The sequence below is a fragment of the Gossypium hirsutum genome, chromosome A12, assembly GCF_007990345.1.
Source record: "Gossypium hirsutum isolate 1008001.06 chromosome A12, Gossypium_hirsutum_v2.1, whole genome shotgun sequence".
Lineage (NCBI taxonomy): Eukaryota > Viridiplantae > Streptophyta > Magnoliopsida > Malvales > Malvaceae > Gossypium > Gossypium hirsutum.
This window is the reverse complement of record NC_053435.1, coordinates 82,096,764-82,119,781: the sequence shown is the minus strand read 5'-3', so window position 1 is coordinate 82,119,781 and position 23,018 is coordinate 82,096,764. Positions and strand designations below refer to the sequence as shown.

At 28.9% G+C, this 23,018-nt stretch overlaps 1 non-coding gene across 1 annotated transcript; it reads right to left on the bottom strand.

The window, feature by feature from the left end:
* Positions 1–14,384: 14,384 nt before the first annotated feature.
* On the bottom strand, positions 14,385–14,491 carry LOC121211781 (small nucleolar RNA R71). The gene has a single exon (XR_005906999.1). It is a non-coding gene; the product is annotated as a small nucleolar RNA R71 (small nucleolar RNA).
* Between the last annotated feature and the right edge of the window lie 8,527 nt (positions 14,492–23,018).

Here is a 23,018-nt window from a genome sequence, read left to right as displayed (position 1 = left end):
AATATGATAAAAAATAAAGTGTATTCTTATCAGTTAAAAAATAAAGAATTTTATGTTTTACTATTATCACGTTGTGTATTTTTAGATGATATAATTATATTTAAAATATGATGTATTCAGCTAACAATATATTATTTATTTATATTTATATAATATTTTAATTTATTTTATTTTATATCATAATTAACATATATCTTATAATAAGATCTCTAAATTAGCTTTTAGTAGTGGAATTATTTTATTCATTAAATTAAAAAAAGTTAGCTAAAAGATGAAAGGACAATGGTGCCCACAATGAGTACGTGTACGTCCTTTGCCGTAACAACTAGAAAATACCCTAAACCAAAGGACTAACGAGAACAGAAAATCGAAATGACCATGATATCCTCAACTTTTCTCAAGTCCCTCTAGTATGGGGATGTTTTTCAAATTAGTCCATATACTATTGTTATGGATCAGTTTAGTCCTTGTATTAGTAAAAAAATCAAATAAGCCCAAATTCTAACAGATTTAATATTTTTAAAACTTTTATGGTTTTGATAATGTAACCTTTTGTTTGGAGTTGAAATGCAAATGTTATCTCTAGCTTTTGATTCTTTGTAGTAATAGGAGTAAATTGAGGACTGATTTGAATCGATCCTTATAATAGAGACCTAACAAATACATTTTACCTTTTTATCAAGTAATGCCATTTAGCATAGCATATTAAATACGGAGAATAATATGCTATTGTACTTAAGCATATATAAATTTGGTGGAGAAACATCCTCTCCATGTTCTCATTCCTTTTTTATTTTTGTAATTATTTCCTTTGAAAATATACTTCATTTTTCATTTTGGATTTAATTGGGTTTTTCAAATTGAATAATTTTGAATTTGATTGACTTTCAATTAATTGTTCGTGTCATTTTTAGTTTGAATATATGTTATTTTTCGACTTGAAATTGTACGAGTTCAAACTTTTCTACAAATAATTTAAATTATATTATATTCAAATTAATCAAATTAGATTTTGGATTTTGGATTAATCCCAAAATTCCATTGGTATCCTATAAATGGTGAAACGAGTCTCCATATACGCCGATACCACAGCTGCAACGCATTAGGCACAGTGTAACACACTAGCAAAGGTCAACTACAAGTCCACACTCCACTTATAATGATGCATTCTTATTATAGAACATCTATCATTCCCAAAAATTCCAACAATTTTCTTCTACTCTAAATAAATTTTCGAATTCAGATCAAATAAAAATATAATCGAAAAGCAATGCCTTTAATCATCTTTTTCATTTAATCGAACCCATCATTTTATCGATATATCAAATTGGTTCAATATTTTTTTAGTCATTAAAAGCTACCGACATAGTCGCAATTAAAGTAATAAAATTATGATTTTCTTGCACTGAAATTGTGGGAAGAATAAGTATTAAAAATGTTGTTGTGTTACTAATTATTTAAAAACCAAACATAAATTAAAAAGAAAAATAAGCCATTAAAGTGGAAGTAGGGCAAAATTAGGGTTAGTTCAATCTTAAAAAAAATTCAATTGATGTTGAGAACTCATCACTCATATAAAGATGGAGAATAACAAATTGATAGGTTTTTTTTTCTAGGACTATGTTCATAGTACATTATAATAGTACATCATGCTTTTTTTGGACATCTTGAATCTTAAAAAAAAAAAAAAGTCTCCAATGAAATATTTCAAAGAGAATCTTTCAAAATCATTTTAGGGTTGTTAATCTTTTTAAATATACTCATATATATATATATATATATATACACGTACACATTAAACCATAGTACAAGAAAAAAGGACAAGCTCTCCCAATTTTAAAAAATTTTCATTAAATTTCTTTACTAGACTTGATTTCACATTCCATCACTGAACATCTAATCTTGAATTCAATTCTTAGACATCTTCTACCCGAAATCAGATAAAAAATCACATTTAACACATTATTTTTACTACAAAACAAAGTTTTCTTTTCTTAGTGATGGGAAAAAAATATGATAATTAAGAGTGGTAGTAGAGTGACACTTGACTATAAAGCGGGGGTGAAAATGATTCAAAGTGAAAGAAGGAAGTGGTGGGCAATGAAAACACCATCCAAAGTGGGGGAGGGGGAGAGTAGCTTTTTGAAGAGAGCAAAAGTTATTATTTAAAGATGTTAAAGGCCTACCGATTATTCTTCTTTCTTTCTTTTTTTATGCAAATAATAATATTTTTTTTAATGAACATAGAAAAAAAAAATTAAAATAATGATTTGACTTAAACTCAATTATTTGAAACATAAACTTATCCAAATGTAGGGCTATGATCCAATGGTACAAATCACCACATACATGTACATATATGGAGTTCCACTAAAATGGAATTGTAGGCTAAAAATATTCAAAAGGGTTAATATAACTTTTAGTCCTTAAATTTGACAATTAAGTTTACTTCAGTACTTGAATTTGGATTTTTGAATTTGAATTCTATCATGATTTGATGATGGAGAACTCTGATATTGTGCCACGTTTAAAATTTTAGGTGATGACATCGCAAATTCTCATAATGGTACATCATCAAACTTTTACATTTGCCAAGTTCAAGTAGCAAAAATGGACCCAAAAAAATACAAACATCAAATTAGACCTAATTGTTAAATTTAGGGACTAAAAGTTATATTAACCCTATTAAAAAAATATCGTTGGTCAAATTGTGTCCATCCCTTTATTCGTACACCACATGCATCAAAAACAACTTTATAAACTTTTTTTCTTTTTCTTTTTGTGATTATGATTGAGAATTTGTCCTAAACTTTCACCTTATAATAGAGTTAGTAGTTCATAATATCTCGTCACTGCTTTCGTCAAAATTTGCTTCGGACATTATTATTAATATAGGAGGACGTGAGATTGAGTACATTGAAGCGCATTATCCTTCTATTTATTATTTAAGAGGCTATGAGTAATTCTAAAATTTTTGTCAAAAAAATATAATAAGATTATTAAAAAAAATATATATAATTACATAAGTGTACAAATAACCATTTTTATCCAGAAAAAAAAAGATAATTATATTGATAATTAAATTAAAATTTATTAGTATAATTACATATTTTATTCGAATTATTAAATTTGGGTTGAGTCTAGATACCTAAAACATTAGTTCAGTAAAAAAGAAAGGGTTTGGACTTTAAAATATTGATCCAATGGGTAATGACAACTTGGACTTATTGATCTCCAAATACATTGAGCTCTAGCCCAAATCTGGTCACTTTCCATTTTTATTTTTCATAAATTTTAGCTTCAAAAGAGTATAAAGGTATTTATGGGTCGAATCAAGTTGGGTTTCGATATATGGTGTTAATGATTTTATTATTTATCTAATCTATTAAGTCCTGCCTAATATATGGATATTAAAATGTACTCAAATTAATTTATATTTTTAAATGATTAATTTAAATTCATTTATTTAAATTTTTTATATAAATATAGATTTGAGTTTTAATTTAATATTTATTAACTTTATATGATTTTTTTATTAAAATTTAAAACATAACTATTATTGAGCTTATCATGAATAATACTAAGGGATAAATAATAAAACTACACATAAACTTTAGTTCTATGTGCAATGCTATACATGAATTTTGATTTTCTTAAATGTATACAATTGAATCAAAGTTAAATTTTAATGCGCATATTTGAATCACAATTAAAATTTTGCATATGTAATTGCACCAAATCAAAATTTATGCATTGAATTGCACATCGAAATAAAGCTCATGTGTAGTTTTTATGTTTATCCCTAATACTAATAATAAGAACACATGTTCGCAATGGCCATTGTGTTGGAAAATATGGACATCACATATATAATAAGGGTAATTACATGTTATTATTTACTATCATGATAGGTTAGCCCAAATTAAAAGTGATCTAATTTGGTTAAAATTTTATTGGGCTTTAATTATTAAATAAAGTATGAGTCAAATATGTGTAGATACTCTAGTAATTGAGTTCTAATCAAATTCTAATTAATGATGGGCTCATTAGAATTTGATTAGAACTAATATGCAAAGGTCCGGTAAAACTTCAAGGAATTCATGAATTCAGGTACACTTCCGCATCTAGTTTTGTTATTGATTTATTTTTGATGATTTGACATGATAGATCTTAGTTTATTAAATTTTATTTCAGATTTGTTTTACAAATCTAACACATAACACTCAATATGGGTTCAAGTGATGGGACCTACAACTGATGGGAAAGTAGCTAAATGCATCCAACGAGTTAGCTAAGATCCATGATTGAAGCCAAGATATGTTAAGGGGTCAAGTTAAAATTAACTTTATTTAAAGCTACGAACTCAAATAGGTTGATAATCAAAGTGCCTCAACCACATTGGGAAAACATTCGGCCATTCAAAGATTGGCAATGGCTACGCTAGCACCCGACATATAGTTTCAAATCACGGGTCCTTCAAAGCTGATGGGAAGTAGCTGGTGGACAATATTGAAAACTTTTTATGAGATGAAATGAAATCAAGCCGAGCATAGGATCACAAGATATGTTTATATGCCGGTTCAAGTGGTGGCATGTGATTCCAAGTTTGATGTGATTAAAACCCTTTCTTCTTTTCTCTAAAAATGTAATGTAAGCTTAAAAAATTTCTTGGGTAATAAACATCTTTTGCCACACTAGAAAACAAAGTTAATAAAAAACTAAGCTAGTTTTTGATCGATAAAAACTGGTTAAAATATCTCGTAGGTCTCTTATTAAATGGATCAATTTAATCTTTATTAAAAAGAATCAAATAAGTCCAAATATAACAAAGGTATCATTTATTATATAAAAATTCTTATTTTTTTACAAAAAAAATAAAATAAAAGAAATTATTATTATTAAAATGGTAGTATAAAGATGTTATTATTATTTTTTTACTGAATTACAAACATTCAACATTTCTTGTTGATCAATTTTTAGGTAAGATGTAATAATAACAAAGCCAAAGTAAGTAGTTTTCCTTTCATCATACCCACACTTCCATTGGCAAAGCTCTTTCATGCAAAAAGCCATCAGCAATTAATGGATGTAATAGTAAAATATATTTTACAAAATAGAAATTATGTTAACATTACTTTCTCAAAAATTAGTCTTATCAACAGTAAAAAGAGTTTAAATATTACATTCCTTATTCATTCCAAAGACACACAAGCTAGCTATATATATATAATCAAAACTATTACTGCATCATATTTAGTTTAAGACCTAAAGCATTTTCTTATCCATGCAAATCTGGTAACATGTAGTGCAGATCTGTATATTTGAGAATATATAAGTGAATATGTCTGTAAACATCATCTCCAACTTGAAACCCTAGAGATAAAGTTTGACCAAACTTGAAAACCAGATCTTAATAACAGCATGAAACAAGCATAAAACTGACAGATGAGATAAAAAGAAAAAAAAGAAGCCATCATGGAAAAAGATCTGAGTAATGATGAACTAGAAAAGAGGGTTTACAAACTTAGTACTGACAGAAAAAAAGAAAAGAAAAGAAAGTAATGATGAAACTTTAACAAATTGGTCAAAAACCCTTTCATCATTGCACTGCAAAGTAACAAACAACCTTAATTTCAGTAAATAAAACACCCCAATGATCCAAAAAAACAACCCAAACCTTTTTTACATGCTGCAGTCCATGGGAGTTGCATATGGGAGCAATGATTGGGGGGAATGAAGCCTGGTCCGACGACACTAGTACAACCTTAATCCATTACAAAAATAAGCAATATAAAGATCCCCATGGCCAGAACAATATTGCAGGGAAAATGGATTAGAAACACAAGTGTCCCCGGTCCAGACAACATTCCCCTCAGAATGAATGCTCCCTTAAAAACTATATCTTCAAAAGAGGCTTTGGTGGCAGCTAAGGGTTTTGTGTATGTGTGTTGCTTGGATTCTCTCTTATCTCTTTATCCCCCCCAAGAGTTTAGCCTCTGTTCAAGGGAGGGGGGAGAGAGAGAGGCGGGGAGAGTGGTGGGGTTTTGGCCTTTTTGGGTGATAATGAAATAATGAAGAGGAAAATATGGGTGATGGGGGAGTAGTTAAGATGAGTAAAAAGAGTTGGAATTTGGAACCCAAAGTTTTAAAAAAATGAAAATTTTTGTAAAAGGTCCTTGTATTATGTATTTTTGATGAATTTAGTCTGTCTATTATAAATTGATGATGTATAATTTATCTAATTTTCAAAATGTGTATTTTTATTCTTGAAATTAAGGTTGGGTTTGATTTCTGAAAATATTTTATATTTTCATTTTCAAAAAATAGTTTTTATTTTTTTAAAGATGAGAAACACATTTGATAAATAGAAATAAAAATGTGTTTTCAATAAAATAAACAAGTTTTATGTTTATATGGATTTGAAGTGGGATACCAGATTATATAGGTTAGGTTATCATATATATATGTATAAATTTTTTTAAAAAAACTAGGCAGAAAAGTTAGATTTAATATTTAAAATACACATTTCAAAAGTAATAATTAAAAATGATTAAATTATAGTATAAGGACTAATTTGTAAAAAAACATAGTATAAGGACCTTCCATAAAATTAGACGTTTAGAAAAAGACAAAACATAGATGTAGACTCGACCCTACTAGCTATTTATTTCCTCAGTTTCAGAAATGACCACGACCACCATGCACTCGAATCGATTTTTTTAATTTAAAAAATTATAATTATTATGTTGTACTTTGATTATTATTTTTAAAAAATTTTAAACAAAACCAAAATTAGATTTAATAAATCTAAAATTAAAATAAAATCGATTATTGATTTTCTTCAATTTTTTGGTCTGCACAATCAAGATAAATGGGATGATGGTGGGATGCAGTCATAAACATGAAAATAGTAATAAATAAATAAATAAAAACAGAACCTAAAAATAAAGAAAGTAGAATAAAATTACCACTTAGATTGTTGTGTCTAATCGTTTATGTAACCTAGAATTCCAGGTTTAAAATTACTGTACTAATCATAACAAAATAATAGTATGATGACATAAATAATAGAATAGTCAAGTAAAAAAAAGTGAGTCACACTTACCCATACCTAATTTTCTTTTCCAACTACAAATTCATTATTAAATATTAAGTTATTAATTTCAAATTATAAAATAATAGAGGATCCCTGTGATTATAAAAAAAATATGGTTGTTGAGAAGTAGCTCAAGTGATAACATTCTTACTTAATCATTGTTATAGGAAATTTGTTTAAATAACATTAAGTAAAACGCACAATGGTTCACTTTTTAAGAAAATTCAATTATGGGTGGGTTTGGACAGGCGGTAAGGTGCGATGTACTTATTTTATTTTTTATCTCACGTTACAATATTTATTTTTACTGTCACTATTATTTTTACACTAACTGTAAATAAAAGTATTGTCCATTTAAATTCACCCCAAACAATTTTTTATATAAAACTATCATTTTTTAGAAAACTCGAGCTTTTAAAAGAGTAAATAATTATACTAACATGTTGAGAGTTATTGACACTTGATAAACATATTTCACAAACTTCTTCCTATAAAAATTATCAATTACAAATTTAATTTCTTTGAATAAAAATTACTTTTTTTTGTGACCTTGTGTGTGGTGTGTCACTATCGGGAATGGGAGAGGAATTCGAGGCGATGACCGACAGATAAGGTCAGAGAGTCCACCCTCTCCTTTTTTTTTACCTATCACTTCTATATTTAGCTAAACTTAGGTCAAAGTAACTACATTTTAACCTTTTTTCATAGCATTAATCACAATTGCATTTAAAGGATGCATGGTGTAATTGCATTGGTAGTAAAAGTTAAATTAAATAATAAATTAGTTTTTTTTAATTTTATTTATTTTTGGAGTTAAAATTTAATATTTATATGTTAATATAAAGTATATGTGATACGTCATATGTAATTATCTGATTATTTTATCAACAATATCAATTTTTAATAATAAAAATAAATAAATTTAAAAAAAATAATTTATATTTTTAATAAAGAAAACAAATATAATCTAAATCTTTATATACTTTCTACATTAATCCAAATCTCTTAAACTCAAACCTAATACGTGTTAGTGATATATATAGTGGCTTCCATGAGAGTATGATGTGTTTGGATTGTGGGAAAATATACATTGCTTTGTAGGTGTCAGTATAGTGACATGGCGAAACTAGTATCATTCTAACAGTACAGGTAACTCCCGCAAATTAATGAAAACTCTTTTTTTTTTTGAAAATAAATGAAAACTTATATTAAAGCAAAAATGGAAAATATATAAATATCAATGCTGGCATGCTCTATAATCTATGTTGTTTACAGCAAAGGCTCCACCATTCTTTTCTTTTCTCTCTCACAACTGTACATCAGAGTGACAAACGGAGACGACGATACTAGCTCCACATTTCAACGCTTTTCTTTTACAGTCTCGAAAATGGTGTGTGTGTGAAAGCAAACAACACGTAAATGTCAAATCCTGCATCCCACCCTACCTTTGTCCACTCTTCAATTATTAAAGGTTGAGTCTGATTATGTATTAAAGGTTAATCTATACTTAATGTTATTAATTTGTTAGTAAGTATAAGATTTGTCTATTTAATTTTAAAAAATTATAAATATTTATTGAATTATTTGAAAATTTTTATTTACATCATTAAGTTATATAGTATTCTTTGTTCGTACCGTTTATACCAATACCACTTAATTTTTTTTTCTTTTTCCCTTCTACAGTTTAATTTTATTTCATGAAATAGTTTTGAACGTCATAAATCTGTGAATTAAAATCCAAATAATTTTCTTCTTCGACTTCCAACATTAACTGCCAGGTCGACTTGAATCTAAGGTATGTTCTTCTACTTGTCTATAAGTATTAATTTATTGTATTAATCGTTGAATCATTGCTTGGAACTCGCTAGCTAGATTTTTTCTTTAAAGAAAAATAACAACTCAGTGATTTAAATAAAATTTTTTGAATAATTCAATAATTATTTATTAATTTTTTGAAATTAAGTGAATTTATAATTTATGTTATATTAAATTATAATAATGCATGAGTTTTTCTTTCAAATACAAACAAAATTTTATGATCTAATTTTAAAAAAAAATTCAAGGGTATACCCTTTTTTTCTTCCTCACTTGCCATAGCTTAGCTTAGCGTTGATTTTTCTAGTTTGTAGTTTCTAACAACACTTCAGCATCTTTACCTGGTTGACTTAAACATGTTCCTTCACCTTCTCTACATGCATATAGTCGCATGCTTTTGTTCCCTCTTATAAAATATTTTTTATTTAATTTTCAATTCCAGAATTAAAAATTAATCCCTCTATTGTTCTTAAGACATTCCCACTGTTAACAAAGATGGAAGCTTTGAATCTTAAGTCATCATGTATAATTAAGTGTGTGAATTTTTCAAGTCTTAATATGAGTTAATTATCATATGTAAATTTTAGTCCAGTTAATTAATTTATAGTATAAATTATTTTAATTTATTTACATTATAATAGTCTAATTTTAGATTTGGTGATTACTCCAACATATATTTATACTTACATTTCGATTATACTGTATTTTTAAACTTTTAAAATAATTATTCTATCTATTTTGGATGGAAATCGCTTGCTTCCTATTAATGCCCCGTCCCTGCCCCTTTAATATAATAAAGCCACGTTTTTTTTTCTTTTAAGATGTAAATATTTTTTGAGGGATAATACAAGTTTTGATCCTTTAACTTGGCATCTAACTCCACTTTGGTTTATGTACTTTTTTTATCCATTTTGGTACGTGAACTAAACAACTAGATTCATTTTGGTCCTCCATTTTGAAAAATATAAAAAGTTTGATTACATGCCACTTTGAGATTGTGTTACATTATCATTTGAAAATTAAAAATGTTATATAAATTTTCAGGTGATGATATTATATAATCTTAAAGTGTTGTAGTATTTTATTAATTGAACTAGTCAAACTATTGGCTCCTGATTAAGTTAGTTTGATTGGTTCTACTGCTAGACCAACAATAATTAATTAATTAATTAAAAATTCATAAAAAATTAAAATTAATAAACCAGTTCAACCTATTCAACTACTAGTTTTCGTCCCAGTTTTCAATTTTTATCGGTTTCAAGAAATTTTTACTGGTCACATCGTAAAATCTTGACAGAATCCAAGTTGAGGGAATAAAATAGACCTAGTTGCCAAGTTCAAATACCAAAGTGAACAAAAACATACATGTACCAAAGTGGGGCTAGTTGCCAAATTCAGGGTCCAAAAATTATATTATCTCTTTTTTATAATAAAAAATGTTTTTTTATCCTAATTCATTTTCCTAATTACATATTAATTCAAAAATAATTAAAATTTAAAAAATTTAAAAATTAAAAATTAAAAATAATAGGAAATTAAATTAAATTATTATTGTTATAAATATTTTATTATTAAACAGATGTCCATCAATATCAAGATAAATTTGATATACATTAAGACTTTAATGTTTATTAGAAATAAAGTTTTATACCATGTATACCTCTTATGTCTATAAATATATACTTTAGAAAAGCATTGTAAACTATCCCTATTGATTAATAAAATTTATACTTCTCTTTGTTCTCTTATTTCTCTGAGAGAAATATATTAATTTGTTAACATAACCGGTTAGACCATCCTAAACAATAATGATGCGAAAAGAGAATTTATATGGATATTCATTAATGAAATTGAAGGTCCTTGTTTTTCTAAGTGTTGCTTGCTCTGAAAAAAGATTCATTAAACCTCACTAGTGAAAGTCGGGATTCTCTTGTATTTCTGAAAGAAATATGGGCCCATTTATCTGGAAAGTGGACTGTTTTGATATTATTTTAGTATATGCACATACAAGATAATCAAATGTGAGTTATCAAATCGCAACATGTAGTTTGCGAGATTACTTATTTAATGATTTGTTTAAGAACAAAACTTTCAGATTATGCAATCAAAGCAATTCATGCAAATATTGGTGAGTTCATTTCTCGGGTTTTAAATGATTATTGTATGCTATATTGTAAGTGCGGATAACTATTACAAAGCCTTATCTTTATGCGTATAAAATGGTTTAGCATAATTAATGATTCAATGCCTCGAATTAGTAGTTAAACCATTTTTTTAGAACAAAAGTTTTTGTATATATGTACAAAGATATGATATTTTATATGAATCGACACTTGTACGCATCATGCTGATAAGTTATGATAAATATTTCCCACTACAATTAACTTTTGGTTAGAAGACAAATACAACCCATTTTAGAATATTTGAATGTGCAACATTTGTTCAAGTTGTTGGATTTGGTGCCCTAAGTGTAGTATTTTTGTTAATATACACTTGTAATTTTTTCTAATAAATTGGTTAATAAAACAAATTCATTGATTACATTAATATCCTTTGTATAATTATCCTCACATGGTTTTTGCACGCAAAACAGAATTAAAGCAAATGTTATTCATTGATTGTCTAATGTTTAACTAATACTGAGCGGTATTACGTGGTTGGATTGTAATACAGAAATAAAATTTATATTAGTAGATGAACCTAAACATGTCCTTAGTCTAATCAAAAAAGAAAAAACTGATTAAAAGACTAATATGTCATCTTTCAAGTCCAATTGGGAAGATGCCTTGTCTTAGGCATCAGAGTGAATGACTTCCAGAAGATAGAGACATCGATGTGATTGACTAGACTGATAGTACATCGAACAGGATCTAAGCAAAATAGATCTTGAAACCATTTATGGATTTATTCACTTGTGACGTTCATAGTGTGGCGTACTTAAATCCTGAGTGGATGGCGGATTATGTATGTGTGACTCATACACTTTGATGTAAGTAAAAGTTTGAGTTCAAATAGATAATGAGTCGAAAGCTGATGCGTTGGGTGTACGACTTCTATAGTAAGTAGCATCATTCACAACAATGGAATTTATAGCCCAAAACGTAGGTAAATGACATCCTCTCATTGGTATTACATGGTTGATGAAAAGTAAACGTGACCACGGGTCATCTTTCTTTGTGATGGATGACTTGATTACTAATTGATAGTGATTGTCTTTTCATGAAGGAAGAACGAATATTATCCCAAATAGATCAAGGATATCTTATGAGTGTAACACACTAATGACAATGTCATTGGACGAGTACTAAGTAGGTGCTTTCGTAATGGTATGTCATTGGGGAGAGCCCAATCACAATACTGTAATGGAATGACTTCGTGACCAAATGAGTTTATAATTAATAGGCGAAAAGCCAAAACCTAATTATAAATCATTTGAGCCTCAACTTCATATGTCCAATCGGTCCCTCCGCTAGCTCGTTGAAATCAAAAATGAATTGCGTGTTTAAATAAAAATGAATAGAATAATGATAAGCTATAAAAGTAACATGTTTTTAATCCCATTCTTGATGCATTTTCAGATGATTTATTATGTAAATTAGTGAATTTGATTCTCCTTATCTTTTAAATTCATGTTTCTATACTTAGGTGAGAATAGGGGAGCGAAAGGAGTGAAAAACGAGCCAAAATCGGACAAAAAGAGCTATTTCCAGGATCCACACGGCCTGGGCATTTCTATACGAGCTGGCCACACCTCCATGTGCCATCCCGTATCGATATCGCTTCCTATTTACCAAACATGCAGAAAAATCCAATTTTTAGGCTTTCTGCGCATTCTAAAGTCTATAAATACATATTAGAAGAAGACCTAAGAGAGCACGCAGAGAAGAACGAAGAAAAGACTCGAAGAAAGCCACTAGACTGAACTCAGAAGTGGATCTCCTTCAAGATTGAAGATCCCCATTCAATTTCCTTAGAAGTTTTATTGGGTTTCTTTATGTCTTGTTGTTATCCTAACTTTGAGATGGTTTTATTCTAGATTATGAACTAAATTCCCTAGATAACTAGGAAAGATGAAACTTATGACAAATCTTATTATTTGATTTCTGAATTACATGATAAATACTTAATTCTTGTTCTCAATTATGTATGCTTAATTCGTGTTTTAATATTTTTAAGATATTGATTCATGTTAAATGTGCTTATTTTAGTGGAGTAAAAGTCCCTGTTTAAGAGTAGATCTAGCATAATTGAGTGGAGTTGCATGCAATCCTAGAAATCGGACAACATAAATCTACTAGATTAGAGTCAAATCTAATAAGGGAATCCATAGATTGAGTTAATGCGACAATAGGGGTTTTAATTAGAAAGAAATTTTAATTAATCAACTTAGAGTTAGTTGTTCTTACTCTCGAAAGAGATATTAACATAATTTAGGGATTTCTACGGATCAAGGCATAAGTGAATAAATCATTTAATTTAGATTCAAAATAATAGGTGAAGTCTAGGTGGATTCTTTCCTGGATATTGCCATCTCATTGGTTATATTTTTTTTATTTTCCCAATTCATTCTCTGTTGCGTTCTTAATTTAGTTAATTTTATATTAAAATCAATCTCATTAATTTGTCAGCTAAATAATAGAAAAATAATAATTACTAGTACCTTTAGTCCTCGTGGATACGATATTCCCTACTCACTATAACTATACTATTGTTCGACAGGTGCGCTTGCCTTTGTCGTAATTATAGTTATTGTAGTGACCATTAAGTTTTTGGCGCCGTTTCCGGGGACTAAAATATTAGGAACACTCGATTTTTATTAATTTAGCCATTTTTATTTTTATTTTGGTTTAATTTTTGTTTCCTAATTTTTCTTTTATTTGCTTCTGGCAGGTTGCTTGAGTTTATGACTAGAAGAAACCCGTTAGGACCTTTAGTATTTGATAGTGAGATTGAAGTCACAGCCCGCAGAAACTGTAGAGAAGTAAGGCAGAGTCGATAGAGTATAGTGGAAGAGCAAGAGGAAGTTATCATTATCACTGAGGATATGGTTGATAATCTGAATAATCAACTCCCTCATGTAGTTGCTGTAAATCCGAATCTTGCTCCTCGTACCATGTATAATTATGCCAAGCTCACTCTAACTGGGGCTGAATCGAGTATTGTGAGACTTATTATTGCTGTGAATAACTTCGAATTGAAGCCGAACACTATTCAGATGATTCAACAATTTGTTTAGTTAGATGGTTTACAAGACGAAGATCCAAATACTCATTTGGCTAATTTTCTAGAAGTCTATGATACTTTCAAGATAAATGGCATTTCTGACGATGTCATTCACCTACGGTTGTTTCCTTTCTCGTTGAGGAATAAAGCTAAATAGTGGTTGAATTACTTACCACGAGGTTTTATCACTACATGGGATCAAATTACTGATAAATTCCTATTGAGGTACTTCCCATCGGCTAAGACAGCTAAGTTGAGGAATGATATCTCTTCCTTTGTACAGATGGATTTAGAGACCCTATATGATGCATGGGAGAGGTATAAGGATTTATTGAGAATGTGCCCTCACCATGGGTTACCTCTATGGCTACAGGTTCAAACCTTCTACAACAGTTTGAATCCCTCAACTAGGCAATTGATCGATGTAGCCGCCGGTGGTTCTTTGAATAATAAAACATCTGAAGAAGCTTATGAGTTTATAGAGGAGATGTCACTGAATAATTATCAGTGGAAAGTCATTAGGACGAAGCCGAAAAAAGCAGCTGGTGTTTTTAACTTAGATGCAGTTACCATGCTATCAAATCAGTTAGAACAATTAAATAAGAAAATTGATGGTTTTTGTGATTTTACGCAGGTACACCTGGTGATGCAATGCGATGCAAATAGATGAGGAATGAGCAATCCAGAATATTTGCCTTACGGTCCTAGTACAGAGAACGAACAAATCAACTATTCGGGTAATATTTCTAGACCTCAGAATAATCCTTACAATAACACTTATAATGTAGGTTGGAGGAACCATCCCAATTTCTCTTGGGGTGGTCAAGGAAACTGATAAGTCGTAATTTATACATATTTTTATCATATGCTTAGCATATTTTTAGATGAATTATCATCAGATTTGTAGAATTCGATGCTCCTAATCCTTTAATTTCATGTTTTATACTTAGGTGAGCATAGGAGAGTAAAAAAAGAGAGAAACGGGCCAAAAACGGAGAAAATGGGTCAACGTAGGAAATCAACACGGCCTTGACTTCCTCACACGGGTAGTTCACACGCCCGTGTCTATTTAACAGATTGCAACACGGCCTAAGCCACACCACACAGCCGTGTCTATTTAGCAGACTCTAAACACGGCCTAAACCACCTCACACGGGCGTGTCCCTGTCGAGCCCAAGTCTAGTTTTACTCGAAAAAGGCCACTTTTGAGGGTTTTGAAACATTCTAAAGTTTATATAAACACCTGAAGAGGCATCTAAGAGACACACGGAGTAGGATGCGAGGAATTACTCGAAAAAAGCCGATTGATCCATCTCAGAAGCTGGATTCTCCTTCAAGACTGAAGATCTCCCTTCAATTTCCTTCAGGGGTTTTTGGGTTTTCTTTATGTTTTGTTATTATTATTCTTTTGAGATGTTTCCTTTTACACTTATGAACTAAGTCCCCTAAACACCTAAGGGGAATGAAACCTAAGACGAATCTTGTTATTATTTTCTAAATTTTATGATAAATACTTGATATGTTCTTAATTCTTGTTTTAATATTCCAAGATATTGATTCAAGTTTTGATGTGCTTATTCAGATGAGCAAAAGTCCCTGTCTAAGAGTAGATCTAGCATGATTAAGCGAAGTTGATTACACCCCTAGACATAGGGCGACATAAATCTGTCGGATTAGGGTCAAACCTAATAAGGGAATCCATAGATCGAGTTAATGCAACACTAGGGGTTTTAATTAGAAAGAGATTTCAATTAATCAACATAGGGTTAGACGTTGTTAGTCTTGAGAGAGATAATAATAGAACTTAGGGATTTCTACGGATCGAGTCAAGTGAATAAATCGTCTGGTTCAGAGTCAAGTAACAAGTGAAGTCTAGGTGGATTTTTCCTTGGGTATTGTCCAAATCAACCAGTTTTCCCAAAAGTATTTCCCCAATTTTCTTCCTATGCATTCTTAGTTTAGTTAATTAGTTGAGATAAAGTGAATCTCCTTATTTTTAGGCGAGATAATAAAAAGAAAGTTAATACTAGTACTTTTAGTTCCTGTGGGTTTGACATTCCGGTCTTGTTATAAACTATACTACTGTTCGATAGGTGTGCTTGCTTTCATCGTGATAATAGTTAGTTTTCAAGTACGATCAATCATAAATATAAAACTTATCACGCATACATCAGAAACCGAAGACCACAACCCCATCCAAGCTTTCAATCACCTTACCAAAAGAGAAAAGCCGAACCTTGAGGAGATGTTGATGAAGTTTATTTCTATGTCAAAAACTCGCTTCCAAAACACTGAAACAGTACTTACAAAACAACAAGCATCGATTCAAGGGCTTGAGAACCAAATCGGTCAACTTGCAAAGTTGATTTCAGAATGACCACAAGGTAGCTCGCCTAGTAATACCAAAACTAACCCAAGGGAGAAACTTCATGCAATTACTGTGCGAGTGTAACAACCCGAAATTTATGATTAACAGAAAATGTATTATTGGTCTCCATTTTTGGAAAACGAATTCGTAAATATTTATAATAAATATTTACAAAGTTAATTGAGTGGTTAATTAGAGTTTAATTAAGGTTAATTAGGATAAGAATTAAATTGAATAAAGGGTAAATGTTTAATTATAGATTAAAATAAAATAAAAGGGATTAAATAGGCAATTATGCCTATTTCATTAGGTGAGACGGCAAATGGGAAGAAAAGATTTTTCTTCGATTATATATTATATGAAATAATTATTATTTATTATTATGGTTTTCTATTAAAATATTATTATTAATATTATTACATTATGAAATAAAATAAATTAAGACAAGTGTATGGTGATAAGATGGTACAAGTGTAATAATGTACATATATACACTTGTATTATAATTATTTATTTACTTAAAATTTAAGTTAAAAGATATTTATTAATTAAATAATTATATGATAAGTTTTTTGTATGATAAATAAATAAAAGAAAGACAAATGGATGGTAATGATAATATACAAATGTAAAAATATTTATATGTATAATTGTGATATATGTATTTGTTATTAAATAAATATTTATTATAATTATTATAGTTTTATATTAAATTATTAAAATGAAGACAATTGTATAATGATTAATGGTACATGTGTAAAATACATATAAATACATTTGTAATAAAACAAAATATTTTCTTATAATTTAAGTAAATGATATTTATGAATTAAATATTATTATATTATATTATTATTATAATGTATTATTATTAATATTATTAACTAATATATATATGAAATAAAGTAAAATAACCAAAGAAACAAAAGGAGAAAAGAAACAGAAGCTTTCGAAATAGGGAGAAAGGAAAGAAGAAAAGAAAAAGAAAAGGAAAAACTCAGGTTTTAAAGCTTGGAGTTTAATTTGGTAAGTCAATTAAGTCATTTTCTTTTAATTTTGATGTTTAAGAAGTTTTAGAACAAAGTTTTGTAGAAATTAAGTTGAGATTTTGGAAGTTCTTAGGTTTTTGAGTATAGTTCATATTGAACAAATAATTGAATTATGGATTAAATTGATAGAATTCTTATTTAGAATTGATTAAAGGATTAAATTGTAAAGTAAGTTATAAGTTTTGTGTTTGAAGGACTAAATTGAAAGAAATTTAAAATTAGGATTTTATCATGAACATTGGATATTTATGTTGGATATGATAAGAAGTTGAGTAGAAATAAAGTATGAATTGAGTTAGAACAGTAAGTGAACTTAGTTAGGATCAAATTGAAAATAAGGTAGAAATTGCATAGAAATTCAATTATTCAATATAAATTAGTATTGTATTAATGACTATAAAAATTGTTTTAATTTTTTTAGCTAACGTTGTTTCGGAAAACCTTGGCTAAGGAAGGAAAAGACAAAATCAACGAGGGTTAGCTCAGAAATTATGGTTTGTATTTCTATAATTCGAACTTAATATTTAATTGTTGAAATTATTATTTAATATGTATGGTAAGTGCGTCAAGATGATTATTTGAATTGGAGTGAATATTGGTTGAAATTGAAAAGTGAATTTAATTATTAGTTGTTGTATTTTGATTAAATATTACGGTAAGTAATTTAGGTGAGAATTATTTATATTGTGTTTTACAATTGAAATGGATTGATTTGGTATGTGATAAATTTATTGAATTTATATGGATATATATGATTGATGTGGAAATTTAATATTGAATGTATGTTATATTGAAAATTAAATTGATTGGGAATGTGATGAAATAAATATGAATATGTAATTATTGTGAAATGGATATTGAAATGATTAATTACTATGAATTGAGAAATGAATTGAATACCCTATTAACTGTATCGGGCTGGGTCGGATATAGTTGGCATACCATAGGATTGGAAGTGTTCAGGGATACTTCGACCTTGAGTCAATGAGGCACTATAAGTGTCGTACTGTTACTTCGACTTTGGGTCGATGAGACACCATGTGTGTCATACTGTTACTGTTACTTCGATTTAATATGATGAGGTACTGAGTACCGTATTGTTACTGTTTTCTTCGGTAAAGCTGATGAGGCACTGATTGTCGTACTGGTGTGTTCCGAGTCATGTTAATAGGGGTAAATAAAAATACTGAATGACTGATTTCTTTAATGACTGATTGTTACTGAATAATAAGGATCAATTGATCATTACTGAAAAATACTAACTGTTATTGAAATGGATAAGTACAGAATACTGACTGAGAAGTGAATAGTTGAATATTATTTACTGATAATGAATAGTGAACGGAAGTATGAGTGAGACATATGAATTATGTATTTCTAAACTTATCTATGAATGGAAAACATTATTGTTCAAATGATTTGTGAATTTATTTTGAAAAGCTAATAGGGTTAGTAGATGAGAAAATTTGAGTGAATTAGAAAGGATTTTATCTTTGTAGTGTATGTTATATTATTAAGTGTTCAGATTATAGAAATACCACTGAGTTCATACTCAGCGTATGGTTTGTTTCCATGCTCAGGATAGGTTAAAATCAGACTGTTGAATCAGCTTCCCAGGTCGATCCCGAACTCAACGTGGTGTAGTATATTAATAATTGGTAATGTCATGTACCTAAAATGTCTATGTGTGTCATTTTGGATTGTCAAGGTAAGGATGAAATAAGTAAATTTGGATTTGGTAATAGTATATTGGCTTATTTGGTAAGAAATTTGAACTATTTGATAATGTATGTAAAATACTTAAAAAGATTCATCATATAAGCACGTAAAATATCTAAGTTGACATGTTTTGAGTAGGTTTGAATGTGATTTAAAGTGATTGAACTGAATTGACTGGTAATGCCCCGTAATCTTGTTCCGGGTACGGATAAAGGTTAAGGGATGTTACAGTGAGATGAAGATGAGTTTGTTGAATCTGAATCAGAACCGAGGCAAGATAGTGCTGTAAGTAAAGGTAAGGTTGAGGTAAGCCAAAATGAACAAAAATCGGTCGGTAAGGAATACAAACCTCGTGTGCCATATCTGAACGCGAAAAAGAAAGACCACACAAATGAAAAATTTGGTAAATTTCTTAAACTTTTGAAAAAGTTGCATATTAACTTACCGTTTAATGAAGCTTTTTCGTAGATGCCCAATTCCGCTAAATTTTTTAAGGAGTTTTTGGCAAACAAACGAAAGTTAGATTGTAATGACCCGAACTTTACGGTTATCAGAAAAGTGTATTTTCGGGTCTTCATTTCTGAAAAATGGATTCGTAAATATTTATTATAAATATTTACGAAGTTAAGTGAGTGGTTAATTAAAGTTTAATTAAGTGAATTTAACTTAATTAATGATAATTGGATAAAAGGATTAAATTGAATAAAGTGTAAAGGTTTAATTATAGATTAATAAAAAAAAGAGGGGACCAAAATGGAAAATATGCCATTTGATATAGTTGAGGCGGCAAATGCATAAAAATCTTTGATTTTTATGCATAAATATGTATATTATTATTATTATTATTTATTATGGTTTTATATTTGATATTTATTAATGTTATTTCTATTAAATTGATATTATATTATGAAATAAATTAAAGTAAAGACAAATGTATGGGAATAAAAAAATATATACATGTGTAATAATTATATTGGTACAATTGTGATATGTTTATTTAATTACTTTTATTTAAGTAAATAGATTTTTATTATAATAAAATATTAAATAAATAGAATAAAGAAAAGAATGACAAATGCATGGTGATATATGGATACATATGTATTAATAATGTACACATGTATAAAAGTATTATTTATTATATAAGTATATTATTATTGTTATTATATTATATTATAAGATTTTTATGTAATAAATTTATTAAATTATGACACGTGTGTGGATAAAAATGGATACAAATGTAAAATAAATATTTGATATTATTTAGATATTTATTAAGTTAACTTATTATATATATATAAAGTAAAACAAAAGAAAAAGAAATGAAAAAGGATAGAAAAGAAGCAGAATGAAACGAAACAGACAGCAAGGGAGAAAAAGAAAGAAAGAAAGAAAAGAAAGGAAGAAAAGAGAAAATTGGGGTTTGGTGCTTGAAGCTCAAATAGGTAAGTCAATTTAGCCCTTTTTACTTAATTTTGATATTTTAGAAGCTTTGGAATAAGGTTTTGATGAAATTAAGTTGATATATTGAAAGTTATTAGATTTTTAAATATTGTTCATGTTGAATAAAATGATGAATTAGGGATTAAATTGATAGAAATTCAAGTTAGAAGTAAAATAATGATTGAATTGTAAAGTAATTCATAAGTTCTATGCTTTAGGGACTAAATTGAAAGAATTTCAAAATTATGGTTTTATGCTGAAATTAGAGAGCTGAAATTAGTTTAAAGTGAAAATTGAATGAAAATATTGAGTTAAAGGTGAAAAATAAAAGTTAGTCTCAGTTTGGGACTAAATTGAAATTTAGACAAAAGTTGAATAAAAATTGAAACATTCAATGTGAAAATTGTACTGTATTAATGATTATAAATTGTATTAATTTCGTAGCTAACGGGGTGCCAAAAAATCCTCGGTTAAGAAAGGAAAAGACGAAGTCAACAAGAGTTAGCTCAGAAATCACGGTTTGTATTTCTATAATCCGAAACTTATCTATTAGTTGTTGCATTTAATATTTCATGTGTAAGGTATATAAAATAAGGTGAGTATGTGATATCATAATGTTGAATTGAATGTGTGATTATTGGAAATGAATTGAAATGTATATTGTATTGAAAGTGAATTGCATGCGGATTGATATGGAAAAATGTACTAAATTGAATTGAAATTAAATTACAAATGAAATTGAAAATTTGAAAGTTCACTGAATACCCTATTAACTGTATCGGGTTAGTCAGATATAGTTGGCATGCCATAGGATTAGAAGTGTTCAGGGATATTCCGACTGTGTGTTGATGAGACACTATATGTGTCGACTATTGTGACTGTTCTGGATTCGCTCCGAAGAGGTACTCGGCACCTAACTGTTACTGTTACTGTTGCCATTACGGTGTATTCCGGCTTCGGCCTATAAAACACTGTATATTATCCCTGATGTGTGGGTTGGATCCGTGTATCCGTCTAGGTCCGAGTCATGTTAATAGGGGCAAATAAAGGTATTGAAAAATTTACTGTACCGAATATTTGACTGTTACTGAATAAATAAATGACTGATACTGAATAATAATGATTAAATGATTTTTATTGAAAAATACTAATATATCATCGAATAATTGATTGTTACTAAGTAAAGGATCGCTACTGAATGAATAATCATTACTGGATAACTAATTGTTATCAAATGACTAAATGTTACTGAAAGAAACTGATAAACTAATCGATACTAAAATATGTTTACTGATATTGAATAGTGAACAGAAACATAAGTAAGACATATGAATAGAGAATATTATTGTTGTGAATTAAATGAAAAAGTTAATCAAGTTATTAGATGATGAAGGTTAAATGAGTTGCAATAATCAAGTTATTAGATGATGAAGGTTAAATGAGTTGCAAAGAAATTACTTATGAAATGAATAAATGAATATTTATGATTATTATAGGATAATAAGTGTATGTTATGTTTTAAATGTTCGGATTATAGAAACACCACTGAGTTCATACTCAGCGTACGGTTTGTTTCCGTGTGCAGGATAAGTTAAAGTCAGATCGTTGAATCAGCATCCCAGGCTGACCCCGAACTCAATAAGGTAAAGTATATTAATTGTTAATAATGACATGTACCTAGGATGACTTAATTGTGTTATATTGGATTGTGATTGTAATATGAAATAAGTACATTGATAATTGATAATGATACATGATAAGTGTTTAAAGCTAAGTATTGGATAGTATATAAAATGCGTTTGGAATGGTTTAGTATTGGTATTTGTATTAGTTGTGGATTGATATTTACAGGGTTGGATAATAACGTGTGAAAGGCTCATTATTGAGTCCACACGGCCTGGTACACGGGCGTGTGCCTTGGTTGCCATGGCCGTGTCTTAAAGTCAATTTAGTACACGGGTAGGTCACACGGACGTGTGTCATGGCCATGTTTAAAAGTCAATGTTGCACACGGGCGTGTCCCAAGCCACACAGGCATGTTAAATTAGCCACACGGGCATGTGGTACTGTTTAAAAGAAGAAATTTTGAAATTGCAAGAAAAATTTTCTAAGTTCCCAATGAAGCGTAAGTTTGTTTTATTTATACTTAATAAGTACGGTGGGTCTATTAAAGCTATTATTAGATATATAGTATTGCATTTATTTTGTTTTATTTGCAAATGCAGTGTAACAATCGGTAATGCTCTATAATCCTGTTCCGGTAATGGGACAGGGTTAGGGGTGTTACATAGATGATTCGTCGCAT